At 37.3% G+C, this 25,747-nt stretch overlaps 1 long non-coding RNA gene across 1 annotated transcript in view; it reads left to right on the top strand.

Annotated features, from left to right (window-relative positions):
• The window catches only part of LOC129659186 (uncharacterized), a 195,687-nt gene extending 177,926 nt beyond the window's left edge, over window positions 1–17,761 (top strand). Inside the window, exon 3 of the long non-coding RNA XR_008717851.1 lies at window positions 17,637–17,761. This is a non-coding gene — a long non-coding RNA (uncharacterized LOC129659186). The remainder of the gene's footprint in view (window positions 1–17,636) is intronic.
• Window positions 17,762–25,747: the final 7,986 nt, after the last annotated feature.

The following is a 25,747-nucleotide window of genomic DNA, read 5'->3' as shown; positions in this document are numbered from 1 at the left end:
GGAGGGATTGGGGGCAGGAGGAGAAGGGGATGACAGAGAATGAGATGGTTGGATGGCATCACCGACTTGATGCACATGAGTTTGGGTGAACTCCAGGAGTTGGTGATGGACAGGGAGGACTGGCGTGCTGTGATTTATGGGGTCGCAAAGAGTCAGACACGACTGAGCAACTGAACTGGACTGAACTAAACACAATCAAAGGCTTTGGCATAGTCAATAAAGCAGAAATAGATGTTTTTCTGGAACTGTCTTGCTTTTTTGATCATCCAATGGATGTTGGCAATTTGACCTCTGGTTCCTTGCCTTTTCTAAAACCAGCTTGAACATCTGGAAGTTCATGGTTCATGTACTGGTGAAGCCTGGCTTGGAAAATTTTGAACATTACTTTGCTAGCTTGTGAGATGAGCACAATTGTGTGGTAGCTTGAGCATTCTTTGGCATTGCTTTTCTTTGGGATTGGAATGAAAACTGACCTTTTCCAGCCCGTGGCCACTGCTCAGTTTTCCAAATTTTCTGGCATATTGAGTGCAGCACTTTCACAACATCATCTTTTAGGATTTGAAATAGTTCAACTTGAATTCCATCACCTCCCCTAGCTTTGTTCGTAGTGATGCTTTCTAAGGCCCACTTGACTTCCCATTCCAGGATGTCTGGCTCTAGGAGAGTGATCATACCATCATGCTTATCTGGGAAGTGAAGATCATTTCTGTATAGTTCTTCTGTGTATTCTTGCCACCTCTTCTTAATATCTTCTTCTTGTTAGGTCTATACCATTTCTGTCCTTTATTGTGCACATCTTTGCATGAAATGTTCCCTTGGTATCTCTAATTTTCTTGAAAAGATCTCTAGTCTTTCCCATTGTATTGTTTTCCTCTATTTCTTTGCACTAACTACTGAGGCAGGCTTTCTTATCTCTCCTTGCTGTTCATTGGAACTCTGCATTCAAATGGGTATATCTTTCCTTTTCTTCTTTGCTTTCACTTCTCTTCTTTTCACAGCTATTGGTAAGGCCTCCTCAGACAGCCATTTTGAGTTTTTGCATTTTTTTTCCCTTGGGTGTGGTCTTGATCCCTGTCTCCTGTACAATGTCTTGAACCTCCATCCATAATTCTTCAGCCACTCTGTCTATCAGATTTAATCCCTTGAATGTATTTCTCACTTCCACTGTATAATCATAAGGAATTTGATTTAGGTCATACTTGAATAGTTGAGTGGTTTTCCCTACTTTATTCAATTTAAGACTGAATTTGGCAATAAGGGGTTCATGATCTAAGCCACAATCAGTTCCTGGTCTTGATTTTGCTGACAGTATAGCCCTTCTCCATCTTTAGCCACAAAGAATATAATCAATCTGATTTCAGTGTTGTCCATCTGGTGATGTCTGTGTGTAGTCTTCTCTTGTGTTGTTGGAGGAGGATGTTTGCTATGACCAGTGCGTTCTCTTGGCGAAATTCTATTAGCATTTGCCCTGCTTCATTTTGTACTTCAAGGCCAAAATTGCCTGTTACTCTAGGTGTTTCTTGACTTCTTACTTTTGCATTCCAGTCCCCTGTAATGAAAAGGACTTCTTTTTTGGGTGTTAGTTCTAGTAGGTCTTGTAGGTCTTCATAGAACCACTCAACTTCAGCTTCTGCAGTATTATTGATTGGGGCATAGACTTGGATTACTGTGATATTGAATGGTTTGCCTTTGAAATGAACAGAGGTCATTCTGTCATTTTTGAGATTGCATCTAAGTACTGCATTTCAGACTCTCTTGTTGACTATGATGGCTACTCCATTTCTTCTAAGGGATTCTTGCCCACAGTAGTAGACACAAGGGTCAGCTGAGTTAAATTCACCCATTCCAGTCCTGTTTAGCTCACTGATTCCTAAAATGTTGACGTTTACTCTTGCAATCTCCTGTTTGACCACTTCCAATTTGCCTTGATCCAAGGACCTAACATTCCAGGTTCCTATGCAATATTGCTCTTTATAGTATCGGACATTGCTTCTATCACCAGTCACACCCACAACTGGGTGTTGTTTTTGCTTTGGCTCTGTCTCTTCATTCTTTCTGGAGTTATTTCTCCACTGGTTTCCAGTAGCATACTGGGCACCTACCGGCCTGGGAAATTCATCTTTCAATGTCCTATCTTTTTGCCTTTTCATACTGTTCATGGGGTTCTCAAGGCAAGAATACTGAAGTGGTTTGCCATTCCCTTCTCCAGTGGACCACATTTTGTCAGAACTCTCCACCATGACCTGTCCATCTTCGGTGGCCCTACATGGCCTGGCTCATAGTTTCATATTAGACAAGGCTGTGGGCTATGTGATCAGACTGGTTAGTTTTCTGTGATTGTGGTTTTCAGTATGTCTGCCCTCTGTTTGAGAAGGATAAGAGGCTTATGGAAGCTTCCTGATGGGAGGGACTGACTGATGTGGAAATTGTCTTGAGTACGTTGTGTACTCAGATGTAATTGTCCCATTTTCCTACCTGAGGGGCTAAGTTTGACTAAGAGCTAATAGAGCTTCAGGGAGAGCCTTCCATCTCCATCCTCGTGCATACTGAGGTCCTCTTTTCCCAAGTTTTATTCATATTTTTCTGTGTTCCGCATTCTTGTTCCACAGTGAATGAAAATGTCACTTCTTTGTGTTAGGTCTCATTTCTATTTAAATATATTTCAAAGTATCTGTTATAGTTCTCTAGGTTTGCTTCAGTAATAATAAAGTAAAAACCATTTCTTATTGAATGTGCTTAGTTGCTCAGTCGTGTCCGACTCTTTGTGACTCCATGAACTGTAGCGCACCAGGCTCCTCTGTCCTTGGGGGTCCTCCAGCCAAGAATATTGAAGTGGGTATTAATAATGATATTTTATTATTAATAATACTTTATTATTATTCATTCAATCTCAGAATGATGATGAGCTACCCATGGAAACAGGAGACCATGACAATCATGTGCAGGGAAGACGAAGATGAGACTGAATGGTGATGGGCCCACTTGAACGAAAAGGAAGGATACATTTCACACAATTTCCTGGGACTATACCCAAGAATTAAACCAAGACAAAGGAGCTTTATTAATAATAAAACCATGTCCTCCTCCAGGGGATCTTCCCAACACAGGTACTGAACCCAGGTCTCCTGCATTGCAGGCATATTCTTTACCATCTGAGGCACCAGGGAAGCCCCAGTAGTCCAATAAGTGGTCCCAGTTCTTGCACAGAACAGGATTGTCACTGTGTATCTTTCTGAATGTGACACGGGGCACCTGTGCCCATGCAGTGCGTCAGCTTCCTTCCAAGCTCTGCTCCACCAAGCTGAGCATCCTCTGCCAACAGTGACTGCTCCAAGTTACATCTACTTCCAGAGCACCTTCTTCATGACTTTCAAGTTACTCTGTCATTAAAGTGAGTCTTGAGAAATTTCTACCACAAATGTAGTATTATTTCTTCTTAGTGGTAACAGAGATTAATTCTTCATGAACTAAAACGTCTGCAAAGTTTCAGGCCAAGCTCCTTTGTCTTGGTTTAATTTTGGGGTATAGTCCCAGCAAATTGTGTGGAATGTATTCTTTGTTTCGTTCAAGCAGACCCACCACCATTCAATCTCATCTTAATCTTCCCTGCGCATGATTGTTATGCAGTCTCCTTTCATGGGCAGCTTATCATTCTGAGATTGAATGAATAATAATAAAGTAAAAACCATTTCTTATTGAATCCTTAGCATATATTGTTGTTTTTGAAGTTGCTAAGTTGTGTCTGATTCTTTTGTGACCCCATGGACTGTAACCCGCTTGGCTCCTCTGTTCATGGAATTTCCGAGGCAAGTATGTTGCCATGTCTTCCTCCAAGGGATCTTCCCATGGCTCTGAGCTACAGATATACATTTCAAATAGCTCCAGTATCTTCTCAACGTAGATATTTTTATCTCTATTTTACAGGTGAAGAAAAATAGTCTCAGATTTTATGTAGTTGCTTATGGACTTGTAGAAATATCTCAGTCAAGATTCAGCTCCCTGATGGTTAACTCCCACCATCTTTTCACTACAGGATACTCCCTTCCAAATCTTTATCACGTATTTCTTAGAGGATAGATTGACTTTTCAATTTACTATATATGATGCCAGCTCTGTATGGGAACTTCCAATAACTATCATGTATGATAAGTTACTTTCTACTTAATGTCTCTGCCTGCTGCATTTTGGCCATGATAAGAGTTCTTTCTGTTCATGCCTTTCTCTGTTGCGCTTATAATATGGGGAGAGTTAAATAGATCTCCTCTGGACAAGAATCAAAATTTAGTTGCAGGAATCTCAGCTGGAGACAGATTTTCTCCCACTGTGTAGTGTCAGGCTACTTCTTGTTTAATGCCATTGAGTTATTTCTCATAACTGCAATCATAAGTCCTATTGTTCAGTAGAATCTTTTCCAATACTAGATATACTACTGAATAATAGAGATAAGCCCAGAATGCTATGGGCACAAAAGAAAGGGACACAGGTCCATGTGGTTCCTTTGTTGCAGGGTCTTTAGTACTGTTTACAAATTATTCTAATTATTTGCTAATGTAATTGCTCAAAGTTTGCTTTCAGTTGACAAGTCTTTACCAGTTGATTTGTACTGCAATGTTTCCTTTAATGTACTTTACAAAATGCCTCCTTCTATTTGCTTAGTATTAAGCGGAGAATGGCTCCTTTCTGATTTGCATGTGCTGTCCTATGCCTGTTTTTCTTCTTTACGTATAAAGAAGTCTTTATGTGTAAAGAAGTCTTTCAGCAGTCTGTTTGCTATTTACTGCCACAATTGAAAGGGTTATAGTTTATTCCCTTTAGTGGGAAGAAAAACTTGCTGATTGGGATCACAGTGGAATATGAATCTTTTATAGGACACAAGTATGTTCAACATGTTTAGTGATTAAACATTCCTTAGAGGGTGGTCTGGTTTATCCATTTTGTATTCAAAATCATAATTGTTATACAAAATTAGTTCAGTATTAAGAAAACAATTAGTGTACTACTTCCTACAACAGAATAGAAAAGAAAAAAAGCAATTTTGTAATTTTAATAATATCAGAAAAAAACCTGGAAAAACTTTACACTCATATCTTATTTTTAAAATATCTTTCTGGACTCACATATAAAATTTCATCAACATATATTGTTTTTGTAGCAATATTCATCTCAAATCAGTGGTGGACTTTATTCTTAATAGAATCCAGTTAAAATCAGGTGGAAAACAAAAATGCCTGTTATTATCATTGTTATCTAATTGTTCTGAAAGCACTAATCAAAGCCATAAGTTATGAAACTGAAATAAGAGGTATAATTATTAGAAAGGAAATGTAAAATTATCCTCATTTGCAGATGGTATAATTATATACTAAGAAAAAAGAATGAACTGAAAACTATAAGAATTAATAAGAAACTGAAATAAATGTACTGATGCAAGAAGAATACACAGCCCCCTCATCCCATAAATGACCCACCAAGACAGACTTTTTACTACTATTACTATTATTTCTATTATTAAAAGTGACCTCTCAGGACTTTCTTTGAAGTGATGCCCCTGCTTTTGATGAATATGATGAAGATGAAGCATGTCCTAAGCTTCAAGGCACAGGCACAAGTTCAAATTCTGAGGGCCCTTCATCAAGGTCATCCCTATCATCCTAAAACTTGGCAATCTTAATATATGTTTTAAAGACGGTCTTAATATATGTTAAAAGATTCTGACACCACACTGGTTCAGAGAGGGTTTGATGCATCTGTGACATTACGTGTTTCCAATTAGGAGTCCAATGAGAAAAGTAAACAATATTTAGGGTCCAATCTTTGTCTACTCCCACTGACACTTCTGACAATAATAGGAGCAATATGTCCAGAGGAAAAACCAGAAGACATGGATCCAACACTCAGCTGTGTTTGAATGGTTAGCAGAAAGTAATGTCACATGTTGCAGAATTAGAAAAAAAATCCACAACTGCATTAGAGACAAAAACACTGACAGTATCTAAATCTCTAATTTCTCTAACTTGGGAGAATGCTAAAGTTAAGAAATGAATGAAGGTAGGAAGTTACAGGTGAAATTTGGAGGCTACAAGAGGAGAGCAAATGATTAAAAGATGACCTTCTGTATTAGTCAGCTCAGACTGCCATAAGGAAATATAATAGAGTGGGCTGCTTAAACAACAGACATTTATTTTCTAAAAGTTATGGAAGCTAAAAGTCCATGATCATGGTGCTAGCAAATTTGGTTTCTGGTGAAGGCTTTCTTTCTGGCTTGTGAATGGCTACTTTTTTGATATGTGCTCACATGGCCTTTCCTTTGTGCTTGTGTATAGAGAGAATAAGAGCAATCTCTGGTGTCTCTTCTTTACTTATGAGGAGACCAATCCTGTAGGGACCCTATCCATATAACATCATTTAATCTTAATTATATTTCTAAAGGCCCTATTTCCAATACAGTTGCATTGGAGATTAGGTCTTCAATTTAAGAATTTGCTGTAAGCAGACACAGTACAGTACATAACAGCTTCATGTGAGGAAGACCGTGCAGAGCAATAGCTCAGCTTCTGCCTTAGTTACAGCTCCTTCCTCTGGGGGTTTCTTTCTTTACTATAGTAGTATAAAGAAAATCACCTTGGAGAGGTAGCATGCGTAGAATGGAACACTGGATTAAGGAATCTATAATACCTTGAGGTCTAAATTTATCTTCAGTTCAGTTCAGTTCAGTCGCTCAGTCATGTCCGACTCTTTGCGACCCCATGAATTGCAGCACCCCAGGCCTCCCTGTCCATCACCATCTCCCGGAGTTCACTCAAACTCACATCCATCGAGTCAGTGATGCCATCCAGCCATCTCATCTTCTGTTGTCCCCTTTTCCTCCTGCCCCTAATCCCTCCCAGCATCAGTCTTTTCCAGTGAGTCAACTCTTCGCATGAGGTGGCCAAAGTATTGGAGTTTCAGCCTCACCATCAGTCCTTCCAAAGAACACCCAGGGCTGATCTGCTTTAGAATGGACTGGTTGGATCTCCTTGCAGTCCAAGGGACTCTCAAGAGTCTTCTCCAACACCACAGTTCAAAAGCATCAATTCTTCAGCGCTCAGCTTTCTTCACAGTCCAACTCTCTCATCTATACATGACCACTGGAAAAACCATAGCCTTGACTAGACGGACCTTTTTTGGCAAAGTAATGTCTCTGCTTTTGAATATGCTATCTAGGTTGGCCATAACTTTTCTTCCAAGGAGTAAGCATCTTTTAATTTCATGGCTGCAGTCACCATCTGCAGTGATTTTGGAGCCCCCCAAAATAAAGTCTGACACTGTTTCCACTGTTTCCCCATCTATTTCCCATGAAGTGATGGGACCAGATGCCATGATCTTCATTTTCTGAATGTTGAGCTTTAAGCCAACTTTTTCACTCTCCTCTTTCACTCTCATCAAGAGGCTTTTTAGTTCCTCTTCACTTTCTACCATAATTTATCTTATCTGTATTTAAAAAGACATTAATGACTGATGATATCTTACAGGTCTTATCTTAAAATTACCCCTCCCTGTGCACATATAGACACACATACATACGTATATGCACGTGCACACAACACCATAACCCTTTAGACAGTTAAAAATGTGCAGTAAGTTATTTGGTTAGGGTAAGGTGAATATTCTTTATTAAATAACAAAGGGAACTGTAAATAATACCACAATGGGCTATTGTTAAGATGATTTTAACCAATGCAGGATTACTAAGGCATTTTTACTTTTATTGCTGGTGCTGGCCCCTGGGAACTGAGTTCATCATGATATTCCCATCACAATGTGATCATGTCTGTAGAAAAATCCATCCCACCACACTATTCAAACTTCAGGGGTTTCTTTCCCATGTCTTCAATTTTGTCCAAGTTATCAGTTTCATGGGAACCAATGAACAGACTTTAAAGTAAAAAAATATTGTATAGTGGCACTGTGAGATCTGAGACGTGCAATTCATGAATGAAATGCATATAGTGATTAATTTACCTTGTACACTGAAATCAGTTACTGTTTTGTTCTCTTAAAGGGGAATAAGCTAATTTAGTGTTTGTTCACTTAGTGAAATTGAACTGTGATTCAGATATGTAAATTGTGTTTTTAACTTATTTAATGTATTTCATCTCATGTTTTCTTATTGTCACAGGTTATAATAAATGCTGTGGCCTAATAAATGCCACCAGGTTAAGCTGAGCATTGCCGACTGAGAGCTGTGCTGGCCCCTTTTCTCTACCATATGGTGGGAGGTGTGATTTATTTAAATGCTGGAAAACAGCTGTAAGGAAATATTTTTCTGTGTAAATATGTAACATCAATCACAGGCAGGGACATTCTTCGTAGCAGCAGTCAACTCTAGGTTATCCTTTTAATGAAAAGAGAAACAGTGTGATGCTGATCCTAACAAATAGTACATATTATTTTTCCACAAATCCTGACTACCATACTTACTTATTCTCCAGCTCTGGCCTTTCTTGGGTGGATTTTAGTTTTGAATCAGGAAGCATAAATCAGGCTGCAGAATGGTTAGAAGAGAGGGTAACCAGCTTTACATGGTAGAAGAAAGGAGGAGGAATCTGAGAAGCAATAATTAAGAATTTGATTATGAGTTTTGATTATAAGAATTTGACTATTAAGACCAAAGCACTTCTGTTTAACTTTATAGCATCTTAAGGTAGAAAAAATTAAAATAAAACTCCAAAATTGAATTCTTCCATTTTGAAACATTTACTGAATGGGGTTTTTTTATTGTTGTTATTGTTATTATCATTATTATTTTGTCATCAGAAACTTGATTTTAGAATGAGTCTTATCTGTGAGAAAGAGATGTATTACTTAATGAATTAACTGTGTTTTCTTTGACTTCAGCTGAACATATGAAAATAGCACTACTGAAAAATCTTTTTATTACTTTTATTTTACCATTTCTTTATTGAAGTACAGTTGATTTACATTATATTAGTTTCAGGTTTGCAACATAATGATTATATGTTTTTATAGATTATGCTTTATTTAAGCGGTTTCCCAGGTGACTCAGTAGTAAATAATCCACTTGCCAATGAAGGAGACACGGGTTCAATCCCTGGGTTGGGAAGATCCCTGGAGGAGCAAATAGCAACCCACTCCAGTATTCTTGCCTGGAAAATCTCATGGACAGGGGAGCCTGGTGGGCTATAGTCCATGGGATTGCCAAGAGTTGGACATGACTAGAGTGTATGACTGAGTATACACACACTCTATTTAAAGTTATTATAAAGTGTTGACTATATTCCTTGTGCTGTACAATATATCCTTGCACCTTTTTTATTTTATACATAGTAGTTTGCACTGTTAATTCATTACCCTTATCTTTCCCCTCCCCCCATCCCCTCTGGTAATCATTAGTTTGTTATTTATACATGTGAGTCTGTTTCTGATTTGTTATATACATTATTTTAATTTTTTAAGATTTCACAAGTAGGTGATAACATGCACTATTTCTTTCCCTGTTGTCTTATTTCATTAAGAATAATACCCTCCAGGTCCATCCATGTTATTGTAGATGCAAAATTTCACTATTTTTATGAATGAATAGTATTCCATTGTATATATATCACATCTTCTTTACCCATTCATTTGCTGAGGGACACTTTGGTGGCTTCCATATCTTGGCTATTATAAATAATACTGGTATGAATATTGGGGTACCTGTTCCATTTTGAATTAGTGTTTTCAATTTCTTCAGATATATACCAGCAGTGGAATTTCTAGATCATATGATAGATCTATTTTCAGCTTTTTAAGAAACCTCCGTATTGCTTCCCTTAGTGGCTGTACCAATTTATTTTCCTAGCAACAGTGTACTAGGGTTCCCTTTTCTCCACATCATCACCAGCATTTGTTATCTGTAGACTTTTAGATGATAGCCATTCTGACAGGTGTGTGGTGATATCTCATTGTGATTTTGATTTGCATTTCTCTGATGATTATCAATGTTGAGCATCTTTTTGAATATCTATATGCCATCTGTATATTAGAAAAAATGTCTGTTCAGACCTGCCCATTTTTTAATTGGGTTGTTTGGGGTTTTGATGTTGAGTTACCTGAGTGGTTTATGTATTTTTGGTATTAACTCCTTGTCACTCATATTTGCAAATATTTTCTCCCATTCAGTAGGTTGTCTTTTCATTTTGCCAGTGGTTTCCTTTTCTGTGTAAAAGCTCTTTGGTTTAATTAGATTCTATTTCCTTTCCCTCAAGAGATAGATCAAAAGAAATATTGCTACCATTTGTGTCAAATTGTGTTCTGTCTATATTTTTTTAGGAATTTTGTGGTTTCCAGGTTTGTATTTAGATCTTTAATCCATTTTGAGTTTATTTTTGTATAAGATTTGAGAAAATGTAATCTCATTCTTTTATGTGTAGCTGTTCAGTTTTCCCAGCACCACTCATTGAAGAGACTATCTTTTCTCCATTGTATATTCCTGCCTCCTTTGTCATATATTAATTGATCATGGATGCATAGGTTTATTTTTGGGCTCACTGTTCTGTTCCATTGATCTATATGTCTGCTTTTGTGTATACTGTTTGGGTGATTCTAGCTTTGCAATACAATATGAAGTCAGGGAGCATGACACCTCTAGCTTTGTTCTTATTTTCTCAAGATTGCTCTGGCTATTTGGGGTATAAATTTTAGAACCTTTTGTTCTAGTTCTGTGAAAAATGTCATGTGTGTTTTGATAGGGATTACATTAAACCTGTATATTGCTTTGAGTAGTATTGAAAATTTAGCAGTACTAATTCTTCCAATCAGTGAATTTAGGATTGTGAAAGTGAAAGTGTACAGAGTGAAGTAAGCCAGAAAGAAAAACACCAATACAGTATACTAATGCATATATAGAGAATTTAGAAAGATGGTAATGATAACCCCTATGCGAGACAGCAAAAGAGACACAGATGTATAGAACAGTCTTTTGGACTCTGTGGGAGAAGGCGAGGGTGGGATGATTTGAGAGAATTGAAACATGTATATTATCATATGTAAAACAGATCGCCAGTACAGGTTCGATGCATGAGACAGGGGGCTCAGGGCTGGTGCACTGGCATGACCCTGAGGGATGGGATGGGGAGGGATGTGGGAGGGGGTTCAGGATGGGGAACACATGTACACCCATGGCTGATTCATGTCAATGTTTGGCAAAACCACTACAATATTGTAAAGTAATTAGCCTCCAATTAAAATAAATAAATAAAAAATAAAAACTTAAAAAAAAAATAAGTGTTAGTCGCTCAGCTGTGTCTGACTGTGACCCCATGGACTATAGCCCACATGGACTGCAGCTCGCCAGGCTCTTCTGTCCATTGAATTCTCTAAGCAAGAATCCTGGAGTGGGTTCCTATGCCCTTCTCCAAAGGAGCATCCTGACCCAAGGATTGAACCTGGTCTCCTGCATTGTAGGCAGATTCTTTACCATCTGAGCTACCTGGGAAGCCTGAACATGGGATATTTCCCCATTTATTTATATCATCTTTACTTTCCTTCAATAATAGAGTTTTCAGAATTCAGTTTTCAGGTTCAATAGAATTTCAGTTTTCAGAATTCAGTTTTTTAAGCCTTTCACCTCCAAAGTTAGATAAATACCTAGTTACATTTTTATTTTAATGCAATTTATTTTATTTATTTTTTTTTAATTTTATTTTATTTTTAAACTTTACAATATTTATTGGTTCTGCCATATATTGAAATGAATCCGCCACAGGCATACATGTGTTCCCCATCCTGAACCCCCCTCCCCCCTCCCTCCCCATACTAAGAATAAATGAAAATGTATAATTCAGAAATCTCATTTTCAATCCCTGTAAGCAGATACATGACAAAAGAATGACCTTAATATTAGAAAATATGTGATATTCACACAAGGAAAACTATAACACTCTACCTAAGTGCTTTTTAGTAAGAGATGCTTATATTAGGAAGAATAATTATTTTGAAGTATCAATCACTCACCCATCAATTATAGTTTCAATAAAAATTCCAGTGACATTTTACCATATAACAAAGTATTCTAAATGTATTTTGAAAGAATACAAAGTTATTATAATGGAGAACTTTCTATAAATCAAAGAGGGAGGGATTATTATTATAAAATATAAAAGAGTATCATAGAACTAATTTTAAAAGTCCTACTGGCAGAGTAACCAATCAAATATATTAAATAACCCCCAAAAATAACTTATAAAATAATTTAGTATGTGAGAGAGGATTTTTAATAAATCACTATAAAGTGAAAAAGCATACAGTAAACTGATTTTATAAAGTTAATTCACTATATTAGAACAACAGTATTCAAGTTGTTATATTATACCATATACTAAAATAAATACCTATTAGACTAGGGAGTTAAATATTTAATATTTCTTTCATTCAGCATTTATTTATGGAGTACTTACTACGTCATAGGTTGTATTCTTGGCACTTGGCTAAAGGATTAAACAAAGTAGAAAAAACTTGTCTTTTAAGGTCAGTGGAGGAGAAAGAAAGTAAACAAGCAAATATATCTAAAGTATAATACCACATAGTTGTAAGTATAAAGAAGAAAAATAAAGTGGGAGAAGACAATAAAGACTAGTGGAGATTCCATATCAGATATAGGGGTAGGGAGTAGTGACACTTTCTAAGGGAAGAGGACGTTTGAACAGAGATCTGAATTCAGTAAAGGAGCAATCCACCAAGATGTCTGAGAGAAGGCCATTCTTGGTAGAGAGAATAGCAAGAGCTTAGAGCTAGAATTAGGAATATGCAGGTGATGATATAGGAGCAACAAGAAGACCACCATGGCTGTCACAAAGAGAAAGGGAGAGAGTGAGTTGAAAATGATAACTTGTCAGGGGTCAGATCATGTAGAGTTTTGTATGTCATACTGCAGGATTTGGGTGTTATTCTAAGTATGATAAAAAGCTATTGAATAAAGAGAGTAAGCAGCTCATTTGAAAATAATTACTGCAGTTTTTGTGTGGATGATAAACCATGGCAGGGCATGGAATGGGGTGGGGGGAGGTGGTAGTAGCTGAAAAAGAGGAAAATCAGTTGGGAGGCTATGGCATAACTCTTGAAGACAAATGCTGGTGGCTTAGATAATGTTGAGAGTGGTGAAGATTATGCTAAATGGTCAGATTATGAATGTTGAAAGGCCAGATGGATTTACTGGTGGAATGGATGTATACTTTGAGAGAGAAGTATTCAAGGGCAATAGTAAGGTCTTGGTTTTGAGCAAATGGTGGTGGTATTTGCAAGAGTGGAAGAGCACATCAGAAGATAGTTGAAGATGGCTAAGGAGGTATCAACAGCTCTTTTTTGGTTATCTTTGTGATGGCTACTAGACATGTAAGGAAGACATTCTAGTTGTTGTATATAAATTCTGGAGAACAGGGAATGACTCACCTGTTTATAGAATACATTTACAATAGACAATAATATCGAGGAAGTGAGTGTAAATACAAAAGAATCTGAAAGATGGAGCCTCCAGGTGATCCACAGTTTTTGCAAAATAAGAAAGTGGATCTAGCAAAAGATTGAGAAGGAGTAAAGAGGAAGGTCAGAGAAGGCAATGGGACCCCACTCCAGTACTCTTGCCTGGAAAATCCCGTGGACAGAGGAGCCTGGTAGGCTGCAGTCCATGGGGTTGCTAAAAGTCAGACACGACTGAGCGACTTCACTTTCACTTTTCACTTTCATGCATTGGAGAAGGCAATGGCAACCCACTCCAGTGTTCTTACCTGGAGAATCCCAGGGACGGGGGAGCTTGGTGGGCTGCCGTCTATGGGGTCGCACAGAGTCAGACACGACTGAAGCGACTTAGCAGCAGCAGCAGCAGCAAAAAGGAAGATACAAAGAGAATCAGGGGACTATAAAGACTTAGAATTTAAGTAAATAAAATATTTTTTAAAAAGAGAGTAAATGAATATAGAGAATTACATTTAATAATCTAAAAGTGATGGGTGGTTTTGACCAGAGTAGATTTAATGCAGTGTAAATGAGTATCTTATTGTATAGTTTCAAGAGAGAATGGGAGATGAAACTGGAAAATGAGTACAGACAACTGTTTTGAGTAGATTTGCAATAAAAAGGTGTAACACATGGGTGGTGGAGATTTTTATTTTATTTTCAAGAAAGTAATTATTATAGCATGTTTTCTGAACTGATGTGAATGATCCAGTAGAGAAGGAAAAATTAATAATGCAAAAGAGAAAAGGGATAATTACAGATGCAAAGTCTGAACATGCTGAGAGTGGATGGGATGTTAGGCAAAAGTAGAACTATCTTAAATTCATGAGGGAGAGTTATGGTTATATGCTAAAATTAAAATAAGATAAAAATAGAATAAAACAATGAAAAGACTATAATTTAATGTAGGTGGCTCAGCGGTGAAGAATCCATGTACCAATGCAGGAGATGTGGGTTCAGTCCCTGGCTCAATAAGATCCCCTGGAGAAGAAAATGGTGCCCCACTTTAGTATTCTTGCCTGGAAAACTCCATGGACAGAGGAGCCTGGTAGGCTGTAGTCCCTGCGGTTTCAGAGAGTTAGACACAACTGAGCAACTGAGCATAGCAACTAAACAACAACGAAAAAGGAAAGGGTAATACTTTTTTTCAGTAATATATACATTAATGAGAGAAAAATACATACCTGTTAAATGTCTGATGGACAACCAGAAAGAAAAATTATGGGAAATCTATGACAATAATATTATTTTGAATAATGCACACAAATATGTTAATTTGACAGTAATACACCATTCATAAATATACATAACCAAGATTAAGGAACAAAAAGGAAGTTTCAGAACACTATATTCATAGTACTATCTTACTTAATTAAAAGAAGAAAGGAATGCATAAGACTTTTTCATATATATTCACAGAAAATATTTGAAAAAATATGCATTAACTTAAAAATGGTCCATGGGAAAGTGTGAGAGAATGTCTGTATTTCACTTTGGATCCTTCAGTGCTATTTGAAATTTTTTATAGAAACATCTGTTGAATTTAAAATTAAAATACGTCAAATCAAAAAGGAATATACTGATAGATGCTACCCATATAAATAAAATTAATACTTCAAAAAAAATAAAGTAGAAGAAAAAATGAACCAGAAACTATCATATACCACACACACATGCAAACAGACAACCCTAATAGTTAAAATGAACACATTCTGATAGTAGTAGTAATTCATTAATTCAACATTAAAAAATATATGTATTTATTATGTGGTTCAGTTCAGTTCAGTCGCTCAGTCATGTCCGACTCTGCGACCCCATGAATCACAGCATGCCAGGCCTCCCTGTCCATCACCATCTCCTGGAGTTCACTCAGACTCATGTCCATCGAGTCAGTGATGCCATCCAGCCATCTCATCCTCTCTCGTCCCCTTCTCCTCCTGCCCCCAATCCCTCCCAGCATCAGAGTCTTTCCCAATGAGTCAACTCTTCGCATTAGGTGGCCAAAGTACTGGAGTTTCAGCTTTAGCATCATTCCTTCCAAAGAAATCCCAGGGCTGATCTCCTTCAGAATGGACTGGTTGGATCTCCTTGTAGTCCAAGGGACTCTCAAGAGTCTTCTCCAACGCCACAGTTCAAAAGCATCAATTCTTCCGCGCTCAGCCTTCCTCACAGTCCAACTCTTACATCCATACATGACCACAGGAAAAACCATAGCCTTGACTAGATGAACATTTGTTGGCAAAGTAATGTCTCTGCTTTTCAATATGCTATCTAGGTTGGTCATGACTTTCCTTCCAAGGAGTAAGTGTCTTTTAATTTCATGGCTGCAGTCACCATCTGCAGTGATTTAGGTACCAAACATTTTTAGATAGTATGTATGCAAATGTGACTGTGGAACCCTGTCCTCAAGGAGCTTCCAATCCATGGAAGAGACAGAGAAGTAAACATGAAATTATAACTCAAAGTCATAATGCCTATGATAGGGAAAGGATGGATTCCATAAAGAACACACGTACATTGAGTTTCTAATAGTAACAACATCTAAGCAGAAGCAATCAACAGTTATCCAGAGAAGGAGGAGCATTTCAGGTAGCAACAACAGCATGTGCAAAGGCCTAGAACAAATAAAAGCAGTACACACTGAGGGAACTGCAAATTAGTTTCGTTAATGTGTTCCCATTACTCACCACAGTGCCTAACATCCAATACTTGCCCAGTAAATAGTAAACTGCGGTTTTGTGCATTTCCAGTGGCAGCAAAGTTGAACACTTGAGATGAGAGTTTTGCAAAATAAATAAAGAGCTTTAAAAATGTACATGTTCTAATCTAGTAAGTTGGGTTACTCTCCTGAACAGTTTTAGTTTCAGGAAAAAAAAAGTCCCAAATCTGTATACAAAAAACCATTTTCCACACTTTCAATAAGTCAAAAGTAGAGGTAGCATGTCATAACAGTGAAAAATATTCCAGTAGATTATCCATTTTGTATTATCATAAAAGATACTTGAAGAAAGTTTAAAGTTCTCAGGAAAGAACTTGCTGATATAAAAATGTAAAGTACAAAAATAAGAAACTTTTTTTAAGGATGTGCTATGGACTGGAGGAAATGCAGTAAGATGTTGACCATTGACATTATATGGGAGAACTACAAATGACACTTTTTCTTCCTTCTACCTCTCTATAATTTATACATTTACTATACTTAAAAAAACTACTAAAAAATTAATTGTTTTTAAAATATTTACCAATTACCTTGAGTTTAAAATATCTATAGTCTTCTGTGATGCCATTTAGAAATAATACCCTAAAGCCTGGCATACACAGTAGTGACTTTGAGAGCTATGTTCTCTCCATATTAGTTTTATCTGCTTCCCAAAAGTAATTCAAAGGTAATTCCTAAAAATTAAAATTGGATTGGCCAAAACTGTTTATTCACAGGAAGGAAAAAAAAGAGGGAGAACTATGTAGAAAGGGTTTGGCTTTGTAGTCAGCCTTACTAGAGAGGAGAAACCTGAGACCAAGTAGTTCTTGGTAACGTGTAGAATGAGAAAAGACAGTCAATAGTGGATTCTGTGATGATGATAGTACAGTATAAGGAGGAATGATTTACTATCTAGGTTTTGAACAGTTTATTGTGGATTCAGGTCTTCCAGTAAACCAGTTTTTTAGTAATAAATGTGTCAATGAGGTAAAAGTTTTTCTTGATATGAGGTTGAATATTTGACTGCTTTTATTTTATTTTTAGTCCATTATAGAATTCTAATAACAGGACACATTCCAGACAAAGGAATTGTACAGTTACTATTGTAGATTTCTCTTTGTATAATAAAAAATAATCTTTTCCTTGGTGCTAAGAGTTCTTTGTGTGTGTGTATATATATATATACACACACACATATATACACACATATATGTATATATGTATGTGTGTGTGAAAGAAATTTGCCTTTTGTTTGGCAAATATGTTGTTTAAATATTTTGCTCTCACTTGATAATTTATCTTTTGACTTTGTTTATAAATTTTTGCCAGAAATTTTTAACGTATAATTTCCTTAAGCTATAGTCATGTGTATAAAAAATAAAATATAGTAGCATTTAGTAGCATTTTCCTTCATTATTGAATACCTCAATTTCACTTCTGTTTTCAGCACTCTTTCAACCCCACCTCCTGTTCCACATGATAACAGCTGATTTTAATTCACTTCAGTGCAACTCCAATCATTTCAAGTTTAAACTATGGCAACTCAGGATTCCCTCCATTCCTTTACCCTCTGGATCTCCCAAGGTTCATGTAAGTTCTGGAGGCCTTTTAGAGGGTCGTGGCATTGGGGGAGTGTGATTGTCTTTCAGCTGCGTTTTGTCCTGTCTGGTGCTGCTGAGATGACTATAACACCCACTGATGTGGGCCTCGCTACAATGGTTGAGGTCCCTAACTGTACAGTAGTCCATGCTGCCATCTGCTGGTGGTTCCTCTTGTTACTCCTGTGAGACCTTAGATGTTCAAGATGGCTCCTGAAATTTATATCATAGTTGTATACTTTTCAGGGTAATTTCATCTTCTCTCTTATTATTCTTGGAGGCTACAGAAGGTTGGTGGGATTTCTTTGAGTTCTTCATTCAGACATTCCAGTTGCTCTCATTCCTTTATGAGGATGCAAATGGAGACCCCTGTGAAGAGGCCTTTTCCTTAGTGTTCCAGGAAGGAACACTGGAAGGTACACAGGAAGCAGTATACCAGTCTTCCCTGCTCTTAGATCCAAACCTTCTTCTACCCTTGAGAGAATTTTAATTTCCTTTTAGGCAGACAAAAACTGTCTCAGCATTGTTCTCCCATGTTTTTCTGCCATGAAACTGGGCCACAGAAATGCTGAGAAACTGACAGAATTCTCTGCCTATGAGGAGATTATCTTCCCTCTTTGTGTTAGTGAAGACCTTGTGCTCAGTTCTGATGTTTGGATTAACACTGCAGTGAAGGCAAAGGTAGCACAGGAAATAATCCACCTGCTCAAAGTTAAAGGTGTCATCCTGTGTTCATTTTTATGCAGTGAAATACATCCATCCCTCTGCTTTTGCTTCTGGGCTTATGTCACAGTAATTTCTAATGTCTTTTTTATATCACAATTTTGCAAAATTTCATCCACATATACTTCTAGGACTTTTATAGAACAACATTTTAAACATATAAATCTTGGACTTATCTTGCATCTATTTTAGTATACACAAGATATGAATTCAGTTTACTAATTTCTCAAAATAATACTATAGCAACTTAGTGGTTTGGAGTTCTTGGAGGGATATTTTGCCTGAAGTATCCAACTTGCCAGGAATATTCACTGATTTCATGATGGGACCTGTGAACCAGTCTTTAGAGTTAAGAGTAGTGATTGTCAACTTTGACTGCCTATCAGAACATTTGGAGAGAGTTAAAAATACTGATAACTGGATCCCAGCTTCTCGTGTAATTGTTTTGGAGTACAGTCTGTGCGTCATGATTTTAAAAATCTTTCTGGATGATTATAATGCATTCAAAATTGAATACTATTAAATTATAAATCTGTCTTTAGGGCAAAAAAGAGCATGAGTGAAAGCCATGTGATGCTTTTTAATAGAGCAGTATGGAGCATGTATCCCAGTCACCTTGGATATGTGGGCTTGTTGAAACCCAGATTTCTGTGCCCTTCTTTCAGAGTTGCTGAGTCAGAAGCTGCAGAGTGATGCCAAAGAATTTGCATTTCTAACAAGTTCTTGATTCCTACTAATGTTACTGGTCCAGGAACCACACTTGGAGAGGAAATGTAATAGAGTATTAAAAGAACTTCTGGAGGAAAATAACTCTAGACCTTTTATTTGGTCAGAAGGTAGCATCCACATTTATATTGGTACTTTTCATTCTCCCATTTGAGTTTCAAAAAGATTATAAATGAAATTTATTCAGAATTTATTATTTAGCTACACTCATTCTTAAGATGTAACTTAAGGTGCAATAAAATAAAACATAAATGGAAAGAAGGGGAGAAAATTAGAACATGAGTAAAATGATGTCTGGAAAGACAAAAGGGTAGTGTACATATGTACATTTGCTGATGTTGGACCATAAATTTGGTAAACTTTCAACAGTGAACATTAAACAGGGAAACAAAATCATAGGAAAATTTATAGTGCTCCTGAGATGAAAACAAGCCAGTACTTCAGAGAAAAAAACACATCACTGTCTTTACATCAGAGGAAACTTTCTTCTATATTTGCTTTCAAGATAAGTCTATATGACATTGTGAATAACATCTTTTCTCTTCATGATTGTTACAATAAATGTAGATATTCTATTGTTCAAAGCTTAATTATAACATTAGAATACTAGGTAATTTGATCACTAGGTTATTTGGAGTTTTTTTTTTTTCCTTAAATGAGTTTCAGAGTACTTTTATTTAAATGACTCCTCAGTCCTCAATATAAATTATTGATCCCCATCAAAATATAGCAGAAGCAGTTATACTGAGGACACATGAGAGTGTTCAGATTTAACATTCTCAGTTTGTTGGTCTGGAGCACAGATGAACTTTCCTTCATTCTGGATCTTGTTTCTTACCTTAGAGAGCGAGAGATCATAGAGCTTTTTGAGAATCTGGTGGTAACAAAGCACCTGCTTTCGAGAAAATAATATACAGATCATTATTATTCATAAATTCCAAATTTATGGACTTGGTTCCTTGCTAAAATTTACTTGTAACCCTAAAGTCAATACTCCAGTTGTGGTAGAACCAGGCAGTGTTTCATCTCTCAGACTGTAAACAAGTGTTATTTTTAACAGCACATTTAGTGCCATGTTTTTCACATTTTTGTGCTTTTTCTTTTTATTTCACTGGATAAAATAACCCCTAAGCACAGGAAGGCCATAATGTGCCTCATGGAAAAAAATGTGTGTTGGATACTCTTTATTAGCTTCATTCAAGCATGAGTTAGAGTGTGGTTAGCCATTAGTTCAATGTTAATGAATTAACAGTAAATATTAAATGAAAGTAAAACAAAAAAAAAGGAAGTGAAAGTTGCTCAGTAATGTCTGACTCTTTGTGACCCCATGGACTGCAGCCTGCCAGTCTCCTCTGTCCATGGGATTCTCCAGGCAAGAATACAGGAGTGGGTTGCCATGCCCTTCTCCAGGGGAGTTTTCCCAATCCAGGGATTGAACCCAGGTCTCCCACACTGCGGGCAGATTCTTACCATCTGAATCACCAGAGAAGCCCAATATTAAATGTTCAGTCAGTTCAGTTCAGTTGCTCAGTTGTGTCCAACTCTTTGCAACCCTATGGACTATACCATGCCAGGCCTCCCTGTCCATCACCAACTCCTGGAGTTTATTCAAACTCATGACCATTGAGTCAGTGATGCCATCCAACCACCTCATCCTCTGTCTTCCCCTTCTCCTCCCGCCTTCAATCTTTCCCAGCATCAGGGTCTTTTCAAATGAATCAGCTTTTCACATCAAGTGGCCAAAGTATTGGAGTTTCAGCTTCAGCATCAGTCCTTCCACTGAATATTCAGGACTGATTTCCTTTAGGATGGACTGGTTGGTTCTTCTTGCAGTCCAAAGGACTCTCAAGAGTTTTCTCCAACACCACAGTTCAAAAGCATCAATTATTCAGCAGTCAGCTTTCTTTACAGTCCAACTCTCACATCCGTACATGACTACTGGAAAAACCATAGCCTTGACTAGATGGACCTTTGTATTAAATGAGGTATCTTTATTAAATGAGGTGTCTTTAAATAGAAACACACATAAAACAAGATTATGTATTAATAAGTTGAAAACCAATATTGTGACCACAGGTGTGCAAAATCCTTTCTCTGTATTTTCCCAAGGAAAGTAACCCTTCATTTCCCCTAAGAGCAATGATTCAGTAGTCACTAATTCTGTGTTTTGAGATGACATTATAAAACATAACTACTCCAGATATCAAGAACTGACTGTATATACCCCATATTTGCCTTCAGATTCCGAGATTTTATAAGATACTGAGTATGTGTTAGATAAGAGCCCTCAATAAAGAATGGATGTACTGAGTTTTTGGGGAATTATCTTGAAGGAGTAATATTTCTCTTAATGAGGTTTTTTTTAGGGTTATTGGCTCAAAACCAGACTGCTGGGTTTCAAACTATGTTACTCACTAGCTGTATGATCTTGGGCAAGTTTCTTAGCCCAAGCTTCCTCATCTATAAAATAAATAAAGGAATTAAGAAAAGGACTGGAACATCAAACAGTTCATATGATTTTGTTAATACTTTAAATTAATTGATTAACAACAGAGAAATATGGGAATAATTAGAGTTCTCATTACCCAACAAAGAGGGTGTTAGACAGTAGGATGCAAATATTCAAAAATAAACTGCTTAATTTTTATACCTCAATGAGTATGACTTCTCAAACTGTTTACCATTCAGCTTCTCATGGCTCTGTTCACAAATGAGTTTGTTGGAATTAATAACTGAAGGAATAGTTCACAACAAAACAAACTTCTCATTCCCCAACTTTGGGTTGAAAATAATCATGGGAAAAAATAGCTAAGCTTCAAAATGAAGAAAAAAGAGGTAGTGATGAGATTAAAAATATTTAAGTTAAGATAAAAGGCTAAAGTAAAGGCAAGAAGCTTAGAGATTGTAAGAGAAAAAAAAAAAGGAAAACTTAAAAAATGCAACAAGGTATTTATGCCCAAGGCAAAGCTCAAGGTATATCTGGTTTCCTGAAGTGTTGGGTCCACTATTGTAACTATGGTATTAACTACTCTGCTACACAATTCTTCAGAGATCTTTAGTAACATAGTACAGGACCACTGAGTTCAAACAACTGGAGGGCTTTAGGCAAAGCATCAGTTTGTCTCAGCTAAGTAGAGCACACTGATAGAATAAATATGAAATGAAATAATTCTGTGGGCTAAAAAGTTGAAGTTTAAAGACTTCCAAGTTTGTTCTTCTTTACATTGCTTTGGTTATTTTTGACCCTTTGCATTCTAATATAAGACTTAAAGAATTTACGTATAAATTTCCACTGAGTGTGTTTGCAATTTAATCCATGATGCAATCAGTTGGCAGTCTTACGTATCTCTTGTTAGATATGTGTGTGTTTGTTTGTATGTGTGTGTGTGTGCACTCAGTCACGTCTGACTCTTTACAACCCCACAGACTGTAGCTTACCAGGCTCTTCTATCCATGGGATTTCCCAGGCAGGAATACTGGAGTGGGTTGCTGTTTCTTCCTCCAGGGGATCTTCCCAACCCGAGGATCAAACCCACATCTCTTGTGTCTCCTGCCTTGGTAGGTGGATTTTTTTTTAATTAATTAATTAATTTTAATTGGAGGATAATTACTTTTCAATCTTGTAGGGTTTTTGCCATATATCATTATGAATTTGCCATAGGTATACATGTGTCCTCTCCATTCTGAAACCCTCTCCCACCACCCTCCAAACCCTATCCTTCCAGGTTGTCACATAGCACCAGTTTTGGGTGCCTGCAGGCAGATTCTTTACTACTGCACCACCTAGGAAGCCCTTTGTTAGATTTATTTCTAACTATTTGATTTTTCTTTTGCTTTTATAATTAGAATTGTTTTAAAATTTCATTTTATATTTGCTCATTTCTTCTATATAGAAAAAACAATTGACTTTTAAAATATTAACCTTGTGTTCAGTGATTTGGTCCATCACCCCATTGTCTAATAGTTTTAATGTTCTTTTGGACCGTCTAACCTTCTAATGTACTATTTTTGTCTATGAATTATAAAAACTTCAATAATTTCTTTTTTCTGGGCTCCAAAATCACTACAGATGGTGACTGCAGCCATGAAATTAAAAGACGCTTGCTCCTTGGAAGGAAAGTTATGACCAACCTAGATAGCATATTGAAAAGCAGAGACATTACTTTGCCAACAAAGGTTTGTCTAGTCAAGGCTATGGTTTTTCCTGTGGTCATGTATGGATGTGAGAGTTGGACTGTGAAGAAGGCTGAGCACCGAAGAATTGATGCTTTTGAACTGTGGTATTGGAGAAGACTCTTAAGAGTCTCTTGGACTGCAAGGAGATCCAACCAGGCCATTCTGAAGGAGATCAGCCCTGGGATTTCTTTGGAAGGAATGATGCTAAAGCTGAAACTCCAGTACTTTGGCCACCTCATGCGAAGAGTTGACTCACTGGAAAAGACTCTGATGCTGGGAGGGATTGGGGGCAAGAGGAGAAGGGGACGACAGAGGATGAGATGGCTGGATGGCATCACTGACTCGATGGACGTGAGTCTGGGTGAACTTCGGGAGTTGGTGATGGACAGGGAGGCCTGGCGTGCTGCGATTCATGGGGTTGCAAAGAGTTGGACATGACTGAGCGACTGATCTGATCTGATCTGAATAATTTCTTTCCACTCCTTACAATTCTTTTAACTTTTTTTGTTCTCTCCTCCTCTACATCTCCCTTCCTCTCCCTTTTCTCTTTTTCCTAGTCTTCCTCCTCCTTTTTTGCCTAATGGCACTTGTTACAAACTTCATTTCAGTGTTGAATAGAAATGGTAATAGTAGATCTTTGTCATATTTCAATTCCAGGGGAAAGCTTCAACATTTCTCCATTAATTACATTTGGTATGTTAAAATTATGAATATATGCACATTAAAAGACACTATTAACATTTGGAGAGGGCAGCCCCAGAATGGAAAATATACTTTCAATACATAACTTTGGGTGGGAGGGAGGCTCAAGAGGGAAGGGGTAATGAATACTTATAGTTGATTCAATTTGTTGTACAGCAGAAACAAACAGAACATTGTAAAGCAATTATCCTCCAAATAAAAATAAATAAATTAATGCCTATCCTTAACAAAACACTTCTGTTAAAAATATATAAACTCCTAACAATTCATAAATGAGTTGAAAAAATGGGCAAACACCTGGATAAATACTTTAGAAAGAGGATACCTAAGAAGCCAGAGAGACGTGAAAAGATGCATACATTTATGAGTCATTAAGGCAACAGAAATTAAGACCACAGTGTAATATCACTATATATCCACTAGAAGGGCTAAAATGAAAATGACTGACAACTTCAAGTATTGGCGAGTATATAGAGAGCTAAATCTCATAAACAGCTGGTAGGAGTAGAAAATGGTAAAACCACTTCCTGTTTAACAGCATATATTAAAGCTTACTGGCTTCCCAGGTGGCACAGTGGTAAAGAATCCACCTGCCAATGCAGGAGAGGCAAGAGACGCAGGTTTGATCCCTGAGTCGGAAAGATTCCCTGGAGGAAATAGCAACCCACTCCAGTATTCTGGCCTGGAAAATTCCATACACAGAGGAGCCTGGTGGGGTGCAGTCCATGGGTTGCAAAGTCGGACATGACTGAGTGACTAAGCATGCATGCATGTGCGCACGTGGTCATACACACACACACACTCAAAAGCTTACTGAAATCACAGAAAGAAAAGCCACAGATTAGGGGGCACCAGTATACAAGTCTACAGTATATATTCCTCTGAATCCAGAGTTGTGTGGCAATAGTGTCTTCTCATTACTTTATAGAATTATATATATATATATATTTATATTTATATGTGTATATATATAGTTTATGGAGAAGGCAATGGCACCCCACTCCAGTACTCTTGCCTGGAAAATCCCATGGATGGAGGAGCCTGGTAGGCTGCAGTCCATGGGGTCGCTAAGAGTCAGACAGAACTGAGCAACTTCACTTTTACTTTTCACTTTCATGCATTGGAGAAGGAAATGGCAACCTACTCCGGTGTTCTTGCCTGGAGAATCCCAGGGACGGGGGAGCCTGGTGGGCTGCAGTCTATGGGGTCGCACAGAGTCGGACATGACTGAAGCGACTTAGCAGCAGCAGCATATATAATTTATATATTTATTCTTCCTACTATTAATAGACAGTTGAGTCATTTCCCAGTTTTCAGTTAAAATGTAATGCTCCTATGAGCAGTCTTGTACATGTACTATAATAATCATAGTTTGGCATATCTGTTGAATATATAATTGTTTGGACTAGAGAACACGTGGATATTAAGCTTTAGTTGGTTGAGGTTGTGCTGTGCTCAGCCATGTCCAATTTTTTGCATCCCCATGGACTGTAGCCCACCAGGCTCCTCTGACCATAGGATTCTCTGGCAAACATACTGGGGTATATTTTTGTATCTCTAGGAGATATTCCAGACCTAGGGATTGAACCGGTATCTCTTATGTTTCCTGCATTGGCAGGTGGCTTCTTTATCA

This window comes from Bubalus kerabau, chromosome 8 (assembly GCF_029407905.1).
Source record: "Bubalus kerabau isolate K-KA32 ecotype Philippines breed swamp buffalo chromosome 8, PCC_UOA_SB_1v2, whole genome shotgun sequence".
Lineage (NCBI taxonomy): Eukaryota > Metazoa > Chordata > Mammalia > Artiodactyla > Bovidae > Bubalus > Bubalus kerabau.
This window is presented reverse-complemented; position numbering and strand designations above follow the sequence as displayed.